Source organism: Pipistrellus hanaki (assembly GCF_964339955.1).
Source record: "Pipistrellus hanaki genome assembly, chromosome: 8".
Lineage (NCBI taxonomy): Eukaryota > Metazoa > Chordata > Mammalia > Chiroptera > Vespertilionidae > Pipistrellus > Pipistrellus hanaki.
The window spans coordinates 42,003,567-42,017,010 of NC_140510.1; the positions used below are offsets into that span (position 1 = coordinate 42,003,567).

General features: G+C 39.0%; 1 pseudogene across 1 annotated transcript; it reads left to right on the forward strand.

Annotated features, from left to right (window-relative positions):
* The first annotated feature begins 9,964 nt into the window (after positions 1–9,964).
* Positions 9,965–11,183, forward strand: LOC311627106 (tRNA-splicing endonuclease subunit Sen2-like; annotated as a pseudogene). Its single transcript has one exon. The product of its transcript is annotated as a tRNA-splicing endonuclease subunit Sen2-like (transcript).
* The last annotated feature ends 2,261 nt before the right edge of the window (positions 11,184–13,444 follow it).

Genomic DNA, 13,444 nt, shown 5'->3' on the forward strand with positions numbered 1-13,444 from the left:
GCAATCAACCCTGCAGGGGAGGGCAGTTAGAGGTGACCAGGCTGGCAGAGGAGGGAAGTTGGGGGCAAACAGGCTGGCAGGGGAGCAGTTGGACATCAATCAAGCTGGCATGGGAGTGGTTAGGGGGTAATCAGGCTGGCAGGCAGAAGCGGTTAGGGGCTATCAGAAAGGCAGGCAGGTGGGCAGTTGGGAGCCAGCAGCCCTGGATTGTGAGGGGGATGTCTAAATGGGCCGATGAACATCCCTCGAGGGGTTCCAGATTGGAGAGTGTGCAGGCTGGGCTGAGGGACACCCCTTCTCCCCCCATGCACAAATTTCATGCACCGGGCCTCTAATATATACATAAACACACACACACGCACACACACACACACACACACACACACACACACACACACACACACGTATACACAAATATACAGAACAGATTAATCAAACAATTCATTGCTACTGGTAGATTCTCTGCTCCCTGTGATTGGCCTATACTTCCATTCTGGTCAGCATTCAGTCTTTTATTTTAACAGTACCTGGCATGGAGTTAATGTACAAGAAAAATTAAATAGATTGAATACATTGAAAGCCACAACTTTAATATTATAATCTTCCTTCAAATTTTTATTTTCTGATTCAGAGCAAATACTACATTAGGGCTCCTTGCTTTCTCTTTATTTCCACAGTAGCCCCCTAGCCAATTTATCTTAGGGACTATTTCTCATGGGGAGACTCAGACTTATTACTTCAAAAGAGTTCACTGGATATGCAACGTCTAATATAGAGCAACAAAGTCCTGTTGAAATAGATATGCTATGAGGCCTGTTAGTGTCAGTTACCAGCTGAGACCTTTTGCTCCCTGGCCTCAGTATATCCAATTCAAATGCATGCTTCAAGCAATTGACCTGTTCATGTATATCATCTTCAGAATCAGGAGTTTGTTGCTATAAACATAGTTAAAGTAATTTATTTTAAGTGTCTACTGTAATTCTAGATTTTAAAGCTAGTTCTGATTTTTAAACTTTCTGAAAGGAATTTATGTGCATGAAGATATTAACATAGTTTTAAAAACAAAACAGAAAGCAACAGAAGGAAGAGTAAAATATTGGAAATTATTCCAAAAAATTTGGTAAATTATATTTTAATGTTATGTGTATAATATGTATTGTGTATAATAAGCAATATAAGGAATAAGCAATATAAGGAAATAGGAAGAATGGACTTTTTATGAGATGATAGCTTCTTGAGAAAATACACAGACACCAAAGAAAGCTATAAAAGGTTATCTAGTTAAGCATCTAAAGAAAGAAATAATTTAATGAAAGAGATGTAGACTATAATATAATATACAATTAAAAAAATATTTAACATAGGTGGGATTATTGTCAATGAATCTATATTTCCAAATTATATTTCTCTCTTGATGTGCCAGGTATCTGGACAAGTGAGTCACCTTGATCCTCTATAACAGATGGTTCTCAGTATTCATTTAAATTAAAATATAACATTTCCTACCTTGAAGTCAATTCAAAATAAAGGACTCGGTGATTTTTAAGCAAGATGAGTGCTTTTTCTGGTTTTGTGGCTAACTCAAATCTGGATTACACGGCCTATTCGAGGTATTATATATGTCATTGATTTTAAAAATAAAAGCTCTCTTCAGGGGGTAGGGGTCATGGATTTTCATTATGTTAAGGATGCATAGCCTATCTTATTTGCTAGATTTAATCATTACTAATTTTTGTCATGAAGACTGGGTAAATTGTAGATTTTCACATTTTGTTCTTTTTTTTAATTTCTTTTAAAAAAATATATTTTATTGATTCTTCTCATTAGTGTTCTGTGTAGAAATTCCAGTAGGCTATTTGGATATTCAAATTGAATCACTGACAGAAACTGTTTTAAATATGATGGAGTAATCGTCGCTTCAGAATGGCATGGCTACTATACTTTTTAGAGGTGGAAAGCCTGTGTAGGAAGCTTCTTTATCTTTGAAAACATCATGATATTACACACACAAAATGTTCAAAATTTTAAAAAAATATATTTTTATTAATTTCAGAGAGAAAGGGAAAGGGAGAGAGTGATAGAAACATCAATGATGAGAGAGAATCATTGATCAGCTGCCTCTTGCAGGCCCCACATGGGGAACTGAGCTAGCATCCTGGGCATGAGTCCAGATGGGGAATTAAACTGTAACTTCCTGGTTCATAGGTCCACACTCAACCACTAAGTCAAGCTAGCTGGGCTAAAATTTTTGTTGTTGTTGTTGTTTTACTTCTACATTATTAAGGCATACATAAAAGGATTGAAAAATATAAGGGATAGTTGTGGGGGAGGGAGGAAGACCTTGGTAATTAGTATGATACCATATACTCAAAATATAGCCTGGTTACAAAAGTTGGTATTGAGTAGGAATGTCTGGCTCTGGATCTTGGTTAGAAAAAGGGAAAGGCAGTTATGAAAAATTCAATAGGCCATGAACTCAAAAGGGTGGTTAATGTGACAGCCTAGTCTCAACTAGGTTTGAAGATCCAAAGTAATAAGCTAAGAAGGTATGTCCTTTGGAACTGGGTTCAAGACACAAACCACGGTGGGAAATAGGGAGTGAATAGTGCATGTTATTTTAAGATGAAAGTCACTTTTTTGGATGAGGACCAGACAGAATTCCCAAAAACAGCTTGATAAATAGCACTAAAATAAACACTCTCTTTAGGGGCTAGTGAAGCATAGCTATTTCATCTATCTATTAATTTGCTCATCATTTGCTAATTTTGGTAACATGCCACACCTTTCTGTGTACAGATCCCTAAAATACAGAGAGGAATAAAAACACATATGAGTTTACAGAAATAAACCATTAGAATCATGTAAATAATGATCAATTATTGTATGTAATAGGAAAGAAAATAACTGTGTGATCTGAGATACTATAAAAGGGGGAGGGAATTTCGGTTAAGGTATCAGGGAGAATTTCTTGGAGGAATTGTTGTGGAGATGGAATTATCCAGGCAATGAGTGGGGAGAAGCACTCCCAGGTAAAGAGAATAACAGGTTCAAAGGCCCCTGATTCAGGAAAAGGCTCGCAAGGTTGTCAGAACGAAGGGGAATGCAGCAAGGCTTCAGTTCTGTGAAGAAGAGAGAGTAATACAAGGTGAGGATGGTGAGGCAGGTCGGTCCTGAAGGGCTTTCTAGATCACAGTAAAATGATATTACATGTTGTCCTCACTGAAAGTAAAAATTATTTGATGTTTTGAGAGAGAAGGAATGCATATTTCATTGATATCCTTCTGGTTGCTGTAAGGAAATGGATGGGAAAAGTATTAAAAGGTGGAGAGTAGAAATTCAATAGCATCTGTCTACACCAGTGGTAAGGCTGAAGATAATGCCAATGAAAAATGTTGGCTAGTAGACAGATCCTGTGATTTATCATTATGCTAAAAGCATGAGGGAAGCCCTCGGACCTGTGTGACATAGGCCTGCTTGGCAGGCTGGACAGCTACAGCTTTTGTGACTATAAGAAGACATGTCTAATTAATTTTAAATCCTGCTAAGAACTGAGAAATAATTGCTAAATCTACATGTGCCAAAAGAACAGCTGGGAACTGTCTAGGCCTTCAATTTATGAGTTCTAACCACAGTAAAGAGTTGAAATACAATTAGAAATCCTGTTAAGTCACGGAATCACTGGTAAATTTAGCTTTCTAAGCCAGTCTGGGAACCTATTCACATTTATGAAGTTGTTTGTTAGGGAGAAAATCATCATACATTGGAAGAAATAGGGAGCATATAAAGTAGAAAGTTGTCAAGGAGAATCCATTCTATAGTTCCATAAATAGAAGGTCCAAATAGAACTATTTTATCAAAAATAAGAAAGAATGACTTAGAGTTCTACAAAATTCTGTTAAAAAGTTTTTTTAAAGATGATACATAAGATGTACTTTTGATTTTCCAACAAAGAAACAAGAAATATTCTTGCAAACCCTAACTAGATAGAAAACTCTGGTGTTTTTCTATTTTCTTTTTATCTCTCATGTCTAACCTTACATATTTCGAAGCTAAAATATTATGATCAAACTTGATATTCTTAGAGACTTTTAAAATGGAAAGATCAACAGATTAAAATTTAAAACTACTGTTTGGGATGGTCAGCGCTGCAGTGAAAATTTTATAAATCATTCCTCACAGATGGTAGAGTATGCATGTAGTTAGTAACTCATGAAAAGCCCATCTCTCTTGAAAAGCAGTGGGGAGAGGAGGTTAAAGATACCCTAATGTTGATGTAAAAAAGGAGTGAAAAAAATATGCTTGGAGAAGGGACAAGTAGGAACAATAAAACAAGAAAGGACCCAGGAAAACAAAGGTCTGTCTGACTTGGTCAGTGCAGCCTGAATGGAGTAGAGGGAGGAGTAAGGTCAGGGAGGAGGAGAAGGCATAGAGGAGAGCATCAGGTAACTCTTAGAAACCTGAACTCTAGTGGGAGAGCAGGCATATTTAAGGTAGTCCGAGGACCATTAAAAAAAAGAGGAATTGGATATCAGAAAACATTTTGTGATGTTGTAATGAGATCTCTGCATTGGTGGAATCATGCCCTAGGAATACAATGCAAGCCCAGTCATTTGAAACCTGTTGAAGTAGAGAGGGAAATCTACTCGAAGACTCTGTGAGGAATCATTCTGATAACATCGCTTCACTTCTATTAGGGTTGAAAATTGCAAATTCTGTTTTGTTTTGTAACTCAGTAGCCCGCTAAGTAAAGATATCAGAAGTTAATCAGTGAGAGGCATTATAATGTTTCTGTATGGAACTGTCATTTGTTTGTTTTAAGATCTGATGACTCCACATTTCCTTTCTTTATCTCAACCTAGCCAACTGTGAACTCAGAATCCCTCAGATAACTGAACCATCCAATGTGGGCAGCTGTGTAGCCACACAAAGCACTTGAGTCATTGGCCCTTCACATTGGACCATGTAAGGGAATGGAGAAGAAATCGGAAATAGACACCCTTGGTTGCTTCTCATAGTCAACTTGTCATTTTTGCAGTTCTCCGTGGGGCCGGCTGTTACTTTGTGTTAGCTGTCACACTAACTCAGGGAAGGTTTGTCACTCACCACAGTGAAATATTTCCTCTTCCTAGAGATGCATATTTGTGCAGTTTTGTATTAACAAAAAGAAACAGTATTCACAAATAGCCTAATATTTTTCAACCAGGGGATAGAATAAAGCACCTAAGCAGCACTCAATTTTTCTTAGTGAACTGAAGCAACCTGTTTTATTTTGATAAATGATGCTAACGAAGCTTGGGGACTTGTACAGGTGTGTAAGTCTTCTTTTCACTACACTTTTGTTTTCCGTTATTTTCTGCTAAGGTACCTACATGCTTTTAAACACAATCTGTTAGACAGCCAACTTTCCCAAAGCATAGTTTAGGGCACAATATATTTAGGAAACGAATAAACCAAGATGAATCTACTCCAAAGTTTCTTTCATCCCATAGTGGTTCTCACCCACAATTTTTCTCTTACAGATAGGTCACTGAAGCAGGAGCATTGTCCTTCCCCCAAATTGCCCAAAGGACAATCGTGGACTCATTCCTTTTAGTATTAGAATCCACATTTATGGGGTCAGATCAGGTTTACTGACTTACTGTAAAAAAAAGGAAGGTTGAAAAAAACATATGTCACAGGTAGGCGCAGCCTACCAGTGCATTGTGGTCATGGAGAATGCTACTTCTGGAAACTGTGGGGTTTACTGGTTTATAACAGAAACATTTCATGAGGCCCTACAATAAATCAATCTGTGGAGGTAGAATACAGAGCACCTGAGAGTATTGTCAACATGGTCTTGACCTTGAAAGTTAGTTGCTTTATGGACGCACAGCTTCCCTAAAACATTTTCCTCTGAATCTTAAAGGGATGGGGAACTTGTATTAGAAATATCCAGCTTAAACAAGCACTCTATACTTAGTGATTGTTCTAAAAAGTAACCAAGAATATGAGGTGCGAGTGAAATAGGGGCCCCATCTTTTTTAGTGTTTGCATCTAATAGACCCCAAGAATGAGTGTGCCTGGTAAGGACTCCTCCTGGCTAACAGGGATCAAATTTATAAACAAAGTATAGTTGTCATTTCTCAAAAGGGGCCTCTCATACTCTCTGTACTCCAGGGAAGTGCTACACTGAGCTGTAAACCACCTGCCTTGTGCTCCTGCTCACTGAGCTGATCCTTATAAAAGAGTTCCTGGAATCATATTTGAACCAATAGGACTAAGACCTTTCCTGTTTAATTAGTGCAGCACAGCTATATGCTCATTTGCATATTCACTGAGCAATCAGAGGTGCTTGGTCAGGACAGTGCTTTTTGGAGCAATCAAACTATGAGGATTTGGAGTCCTTGTTTGCATGAGTTTGACCAATCAGGAACCTGGAGTGGAAACTCCTCTCTATATAAGCCAGTTTTACTTCTTTCTAAGCGGAGCACACTTTCTCTTCCCCTGATAACTGTGTTTCCCTGACAGGAGCTGAAACACCAAAGATGTCCTGGTGGAGCAGTGCAAAGAAGGGCAGTCTGGGCAGAGGAGACGAAAACAGAGCTACAACACTAAGCCACGTTGCTTTGCCCAATAGCCACCTCCCAGCCATGCTGCTTTAGTTTCATAATGGAGCTACAGCACTATTCAGCTGTTCCACAGCTGTGCTGTATCTCAGTGGTGGTGTATCACAGTTGAGGTTTTTGCACTGAACAGTGTCTTCCCCTTTACTGTGCCCCAAATTGAGGATTCCTGTTGGCATTGAATTGATACCAACAGGCATCAGTTGGTAATCTCAAGCATATTCATTTCAAATACTGATAAGTTATGGCTACATATAAGGGCCACAGCTCTCTTCTTAAATATATTGGGTTGGCAGCTAAGTAATTGCGGATTTTTTAAAGAAAATCAAAGACAATTTTTTCATGGAACTAAATAACTTTATTCTTTAATGTATTGCCCATTTTGATCAATGACCTTTTGCCATCTTTCAGGCAGCATCATAATCCCACGTTCAAAAAACTTCTGGTTTTTATTAGCAAAAAACTGAATCAGGTACGATTTGACATCATCATCATTATTGAAATTTTTACCATTCAAGGAGTTTTGTAAAGATCGAAACAAAAAGTAATCAGATGGTGCAAGGTCAGGACTATATGGTGGATGTGGCAAAACATCCCAACCAAGCTCCATTAATTTTTGCCAAGTGACCAAAGATGTTTGTGGCCTTGCATTGTCATGATGGAATACAACACCTTTTCGATTTGTCAATTCGGGCCGCTTTTCTTCAACTGCATTGTTTAATTTCGTTAGTTGTTCAATGTAGACATCAGAATTGATCGTTCGGTTGGGTGGTAAGAGTTCAAAGTAAACAATTCCTTTGTAATCCCACCAAACTGATAACAAAACCTTCTTTTGATGAATATCAGCTTTTGATATTGTTTGAGTTGGTTCACCTGGCCTGCTCCACGATCTTTTCCGCTTGATATTGTTGTAAACAACCCATTTTTCATCGCCAGTTATCAGTCGTTTTAAAAATGGATCATTTTCATTATGTTTCTTTAGCAAATCGCAGCTGCTAATGCGTTGCGTTAACTGTGATTCTTTCAGTTCGTGAGGAACCCATGTATCGAGTTTTTGAACATAGCCAAGTTGTTTTAAGTGATTTTCAATGCATGTATGTGATACATGAAGCTTCTCTGCAATCTCACGTGTTGTACTGTGACAGTCCGAATTGATTATTGCTTTGATTAGGGCGTCATCAACTTCAACTGGACGACCAGAGCGTTTTTCATCTTTGAGTGAAAAATCACCAGAACGAAATTTGGCAAACCAATTTTGACACTGCCGTTCTTTTAAGGCTTCGTCACCATAAACAGCACATAACTTTTTATGAGCTTGCGATGCGTTTTTCCTTTTGAGGAAATAAAAAAGCAAAATATGACGAAAATGTTCCTTTTGATTTTCCATTTTTTAACGAACGCCAAACGAAAACTACAAAACAGATCAAAAAACTTTTTTTACTGATTAACAGCTGAATAGCCAACTATCAAATAACAAAATGTGTTTTACATTTGTACTACGTCTGCAAACCTAAAAATTCAACTGAAGCCATATATGTGTGAAACCCGCAATTACTTAGCTGCCGACCCAATATATCTTTATGCTGTTTATGTGGAACTCTAGGAATATTACCTACTAATTTTAAAAATTCAAATAGTTAAAATATGTGAACATCACCCATATTCTCTGTCTTGCTCTCTATTCCCGAAGGAAATTGTTTGGGATAGATCTTTTCAGAAATGTTTTAAGGTATACATTAGCATTATATTAGAAAGAGCATCCTTGTGGCCATACTCGAGTGATAACGTACTCAGCCTTTCCTTGACTTTCTAATAGATTTATGATTCTGTGAAATTTTCTCATTCAAAATGGAAATAAGATGACCTTGTCAACCAATACGCAGCCCATGTTGGCAGCTGAACACTGAGTATCAACCCTGTTATTATTCAATTACATCCTACTTTAGATTATATGCAATCTCAGGGGTGAGTCTGAAAAAGTATGGTGATAGGATGTTGTCTCTATTATATTATCTCAACCATGGCTTATCTGGTTTATATACACAAAGTTAGAAGCAGTTTGAAATCCTGAAGCTTCTTATTGAATCCCTTAGCATTTCACTGAATCAGAGAGCAAGAAAGAAGTGCAGCAATCATATAAAGTATTCCCCTTCCCCCCCACGAATGCAGGGACAGAACAGTTAGTAGATTTGTCTGCAGTTATATGGCTTATTAATGCAGATATAGATCAAAACAGTTCCGTTTTTTGTCCAATTATACATTATTTTCTGGATGAATTGATACTTTCAACTCTAAGATTCCAAGCTATAGTTTGCCTGTATTACTTTTTAAAAATCTGCATTTTATCTTTTTTTCCATCCTAAAGGAAAACTCCATAAATGTACTCTGCTTCCACAGTAGCTCTCACAACTATATGAAATACCAAGTTCCTCCCACAGTAGATGTTTGATTGCTGATGGTAAAGGTTTTCTGCAAATCCTATGAAATTGCATTTCTTCAGAGCTAATTCCCTGTTGGCAAACTGGTATTGGCTCATTTTAATCCTACTCTTGTCTCCTAGTGCTGTTATTCCAAGAACTCCCCTTTGTTTCATTGCCAACATGGTTTATAAATTTAGCCCACAGATTAGATAAAATTCATTTATTCACAAATTAAAAGGATTTAACTTGCTTTAAAAGCTCAATTATCTAATATTTACCAAGTCCCAAAACTGTTTTTATAGGAAATGTAACCCTACTTGATGTCAGTTTACTTCATGTATTTCTGGGTCCAAACACTGGACAAAGTGGTTTTCTTTATATAAACAGTCATCAATGCTTACCTGGCAATGCTTGGTGTCTTTCTATGCAGGGTCCACAAGAAGGAAAACTTTCTAAGACCTCCTAAAAAGTTCCATAATACTTTTAGAGGATTTAAAAATTATTAAAGGTCTCCTCTCCAACAGTGGGACCTGGATGACATTATTGGGTAGAGGTCATTTTGAATAGCAACTATAAGAATGAACTTGGTGGGCATTGTCAGGGTAACGGCGAGCATGTGCAGTGGATAAAGATGAGGAAACCGAAATCCGAAGAGATTAAGTGACCTTTGCCCACAGTCACAGGACTAGGAAGTAGTGAGGCTGATTCCATTCCTGGCACTCTGGCTTTACAGTTCCTAATCTTAGCCAATTGTAGGTTCATAATGGACCCTTATTAGGTAATTGCTGCTGTCATTTTTATTTATCAATTTACCTTAAAAATTGGAAAAATGACTGCTGGGCGGTGTGGCTCAGTGGTTGAGCATTGACCTATGAACCAGGAGGTCACCGTTTGATTCCAATTACACTTAAAAAAATGGCAGAAGCCTTTTTCCATGCCCCGAAGAGGAAAAGAAGAGTGTAGGAGAATTATGAGTCTCCATTTCCAATCCCTTTTGGTTAGAAAGACTTCAAAATATTCCATGCTGAAATGATAAACAACAATGTAATTGTGAGGAATGCAGAAGATATTGAACCGCTGTATGGGAAAGGTTATTTTGGAAAAGGAATCCTGTCTAGAAGCTGTCCAAACCACCACTTCTGGTCCCAAGCTGGTTGCTAAATGGAAAGAGATGAAGACAAATATGCCTATAATCACATCACAGAAGCATCATCGTAGTGTAGAATGGGCCACAAAGCTCATGCGAAGACAGGGGAAGGATGAGAGTACACAGAATCCTTGAAGATTACACAAAACCACAAAACTGCTTGAGCATCCTTGCATAGAACAAAATGAAGACATTCCATTGCATGATGAGCTGAACTCTGAAATGGTTTCCAAAATAGAAGCCACAGCAGATAGAAAGAAACTTTTTTCCCAGCAAGCCATCAGACTGCCTGTAGGACGGCTCTGGGCATGACCCACTCACTGCAAATGGCTTGGATAAACACTAATTAGAGGTCACTGTACCTCTGTCCCACGTTCAAAATGCATGTTCTTCCCCAGTGTGGTGCTCAGGACAGCAGCCAACGAGTGGGTCTCCCTGTGCCAGAGAGGGAGGACCTGCTTTTGAGTACCTGCTGAGGGGAGGGAGAGGGGGAAGTCGTGTGTGATGTGAATGAGAAGGAAGATGCTCCAAGTGAGAAAGCCTTCTTCCTTGTCTATGCTCTGGGATGTCTAAGTATTTACTATGAAAAAAAGCCTTTAACGATTGTGAAACTCTGGAAAGTTTTCACGGTTTGTCAGCCCACATTCAGGACTACCGATATGGCATACCATGACTTCCGAAGCAAGGGCTGGGTGCCCAAAGTGGGACTTCAGTACGAAACAGATATACTGCTGCATCAAAAGGGACCTCCATTTTACCATGCAAGACACTCTGTCATTATTTAATTAGTCGATGGCTATTTCTAGGACCCTCTTCAAAGACCTTTCATTTGGAAGTCACTGGCTACCTTGTGCAGAGTCTCAGTGAATGTCTTCAAGGAACTCATGCTGTTCTCTCACTAAACCCTCTACCATGACTGACAAAGAAATGGAATCACCAGAAGGCATGAAGAGAATGAACGTTCAGGAAGTGATTCTGAGCTGCTGGGTTTCTTCACAAGAGAGGAGTGACTGAGATGAACTTTAACAATTTGACTTCAGAATTCAAATTTGGCAAAAAAAATAAAAGGTGAAGAGTCCTTTTATTATAATTGGCCATTAATCAGAAAGTTTTAAAGGGCATGGTGCTCCCCAAGCCAGAGAACTATTAGTGTTTTAAGAAAGAAATTACACAGGGGAGAAGAAGAGAGCCCTGTGTCCAAACATCAGCTTCTGTCCTCAGTGGGCACTGATCATGACTGGCCCAACTCCTCGCCTCCAGACCCCACTCTGCATCCTCATCTGCTCAAGTGAGGAGCATGGATAAATGAGTCCAGCAACAGGGAACCTCTGTGTTACTCTAATCTAACCCCTGAATGGTGATAGTCACATGATGTGACACTCAACAGTTCCCAAAGCACTTTATGCACAGGCATCTCATTACCCACATCCAATCTGTTCCTGAAAGAATGCGGGAAAGCAGATCTGGGGGTTGCAGGATACCATGTTCCATTACTCTAAATGGAAAAAATCACATGCTTCTGCTTGTCCAAAAACTTCAACCAATTACTGAAGCACATAACAGTCCATTTCATATTTAACAAGGATTTTCATATTATAGAAAGCATTTAAAACATCAATTACCTAATTATTTGTCAGTGAACTAATTGGTAGGCACACTTGTGTAGAATACACAACATTATGCATTATTGATAAAAATTGCACCTTGCTTCAGTTAACTTCTTTCAAATAAAAATAGGTGGTGAAATAATGTGTGAAGGAAGATACATAATGTGCAACTGACATTTAGAAAACACAGTAAACAAAGCCTTTTTAAAATTGGTTACATACCAATGAAGAGCTGCCTGAGGAGTGGCATATGGAGGCGAGAGGAGGGAAGTGGACAAAGGGCATAGGGGTGGGAAGACTGATCAGGAGGGAGCCAGTGTAGGAGTGAGGGAACAATGGTCTGAGACCCATCCACTATCCAAATTTGAGACACTGGCAGACAGTCCCTCATTGGCACTAAATGCTCCAGAGTAGATGGTTAAGAAGCAGAGACAAAAAACAAAAAACAAAAACAAAAAAAACCTTTGTTTGCATCCCCTTGATGCATGATCTTAGAGACCCTGACAGCCTAAGATTCTGCCTATAGTTGTATTTTTAAGGTTTGGCATTCAAATAATGGAGCTCCCCTGCCTCAGACCCATAAGGACCATCAGTTTGAAAGAGCTTTTTAGTAAGTTCATTGCTCTTCATCAGTGATGCTAATAGTTCTTCCACATTTTTACTGTTCACTTTGCTTACTCCAGGCTCCTTAGGAAAATGAAAGACTTTGCTTTGAATCATCACCTTCTCAAAACCTTTAATGCTGGCAAAAAATTTCAGGAAGTATTTCTTCCTTATTTCATTTATCATTTGTAGTGACACTTCTTTCCAAGTCTGATCAGTGCACCAGATGCCTTTATTGTAAAAATTCTTCCATGAATCCTTCAACCAGTCCTCCTGTCAGCACTCCACCTCAGATGCTTTGTCATCAGCTGATGTGCATTGAAGCTTGTGGCGACTCCTTGGTATAATGGCTACAATAAGGGTGTAGAGAAACCAAAAGACCACACAGATATTTGTAACTGAACGCTCCAGAAGAATGTCCAAAGCATCATCTTTAGTCAAAGAAGCCTGTATGGAGGATTCGCCTTCTTTATATATAGACTAGGTGCCCATTGCAGGAAGATTCCTGCAAGCTGCCATGCGCTGCCTGCCGCCCACCCCACCCCTCCTGCACTTTCCCTCTGGCAGTCACCTTGCTTTCTGCTTTTCCTCTCTCTTTCTTCTATGCTGTCTTCAGTCTTCACTCCTCCCTCCCTCAGTGTATGAAAATTAACCGCCAACTCTATTGAGTTAATTTGCATACTCTGGCTGTGTCCTTAGTGAAGATACAGTCAATTAGCATTTTCTCTTTTACTAGTGTAGATTTGAACATCATGTAGCATGGCATGCACTCCTCAACATTACCTGAGGGCCCAGGGCATTCTGGAATGGTATACCAGCAAAGTTTTTAGTTTAAATCACCCTCACAGTTTCCAGGTAAAAGTATTAGCTACCCCTGGCCAGTTTAGCGAAATGATTAGAGCATTAACCCACAGACTGACAGGTCTCAGGGTTGATTCCTGGTAAAGAGTATGTAACTTGGTTGCAGGATCGATCCCTGCCCTCATCCCCAGGTCAGGGTGCTTGTGGGAGGCAACCTATCAATGTTTCTCTCTCACATCAATGTTTCTCTCCTCCCCTTTCCCT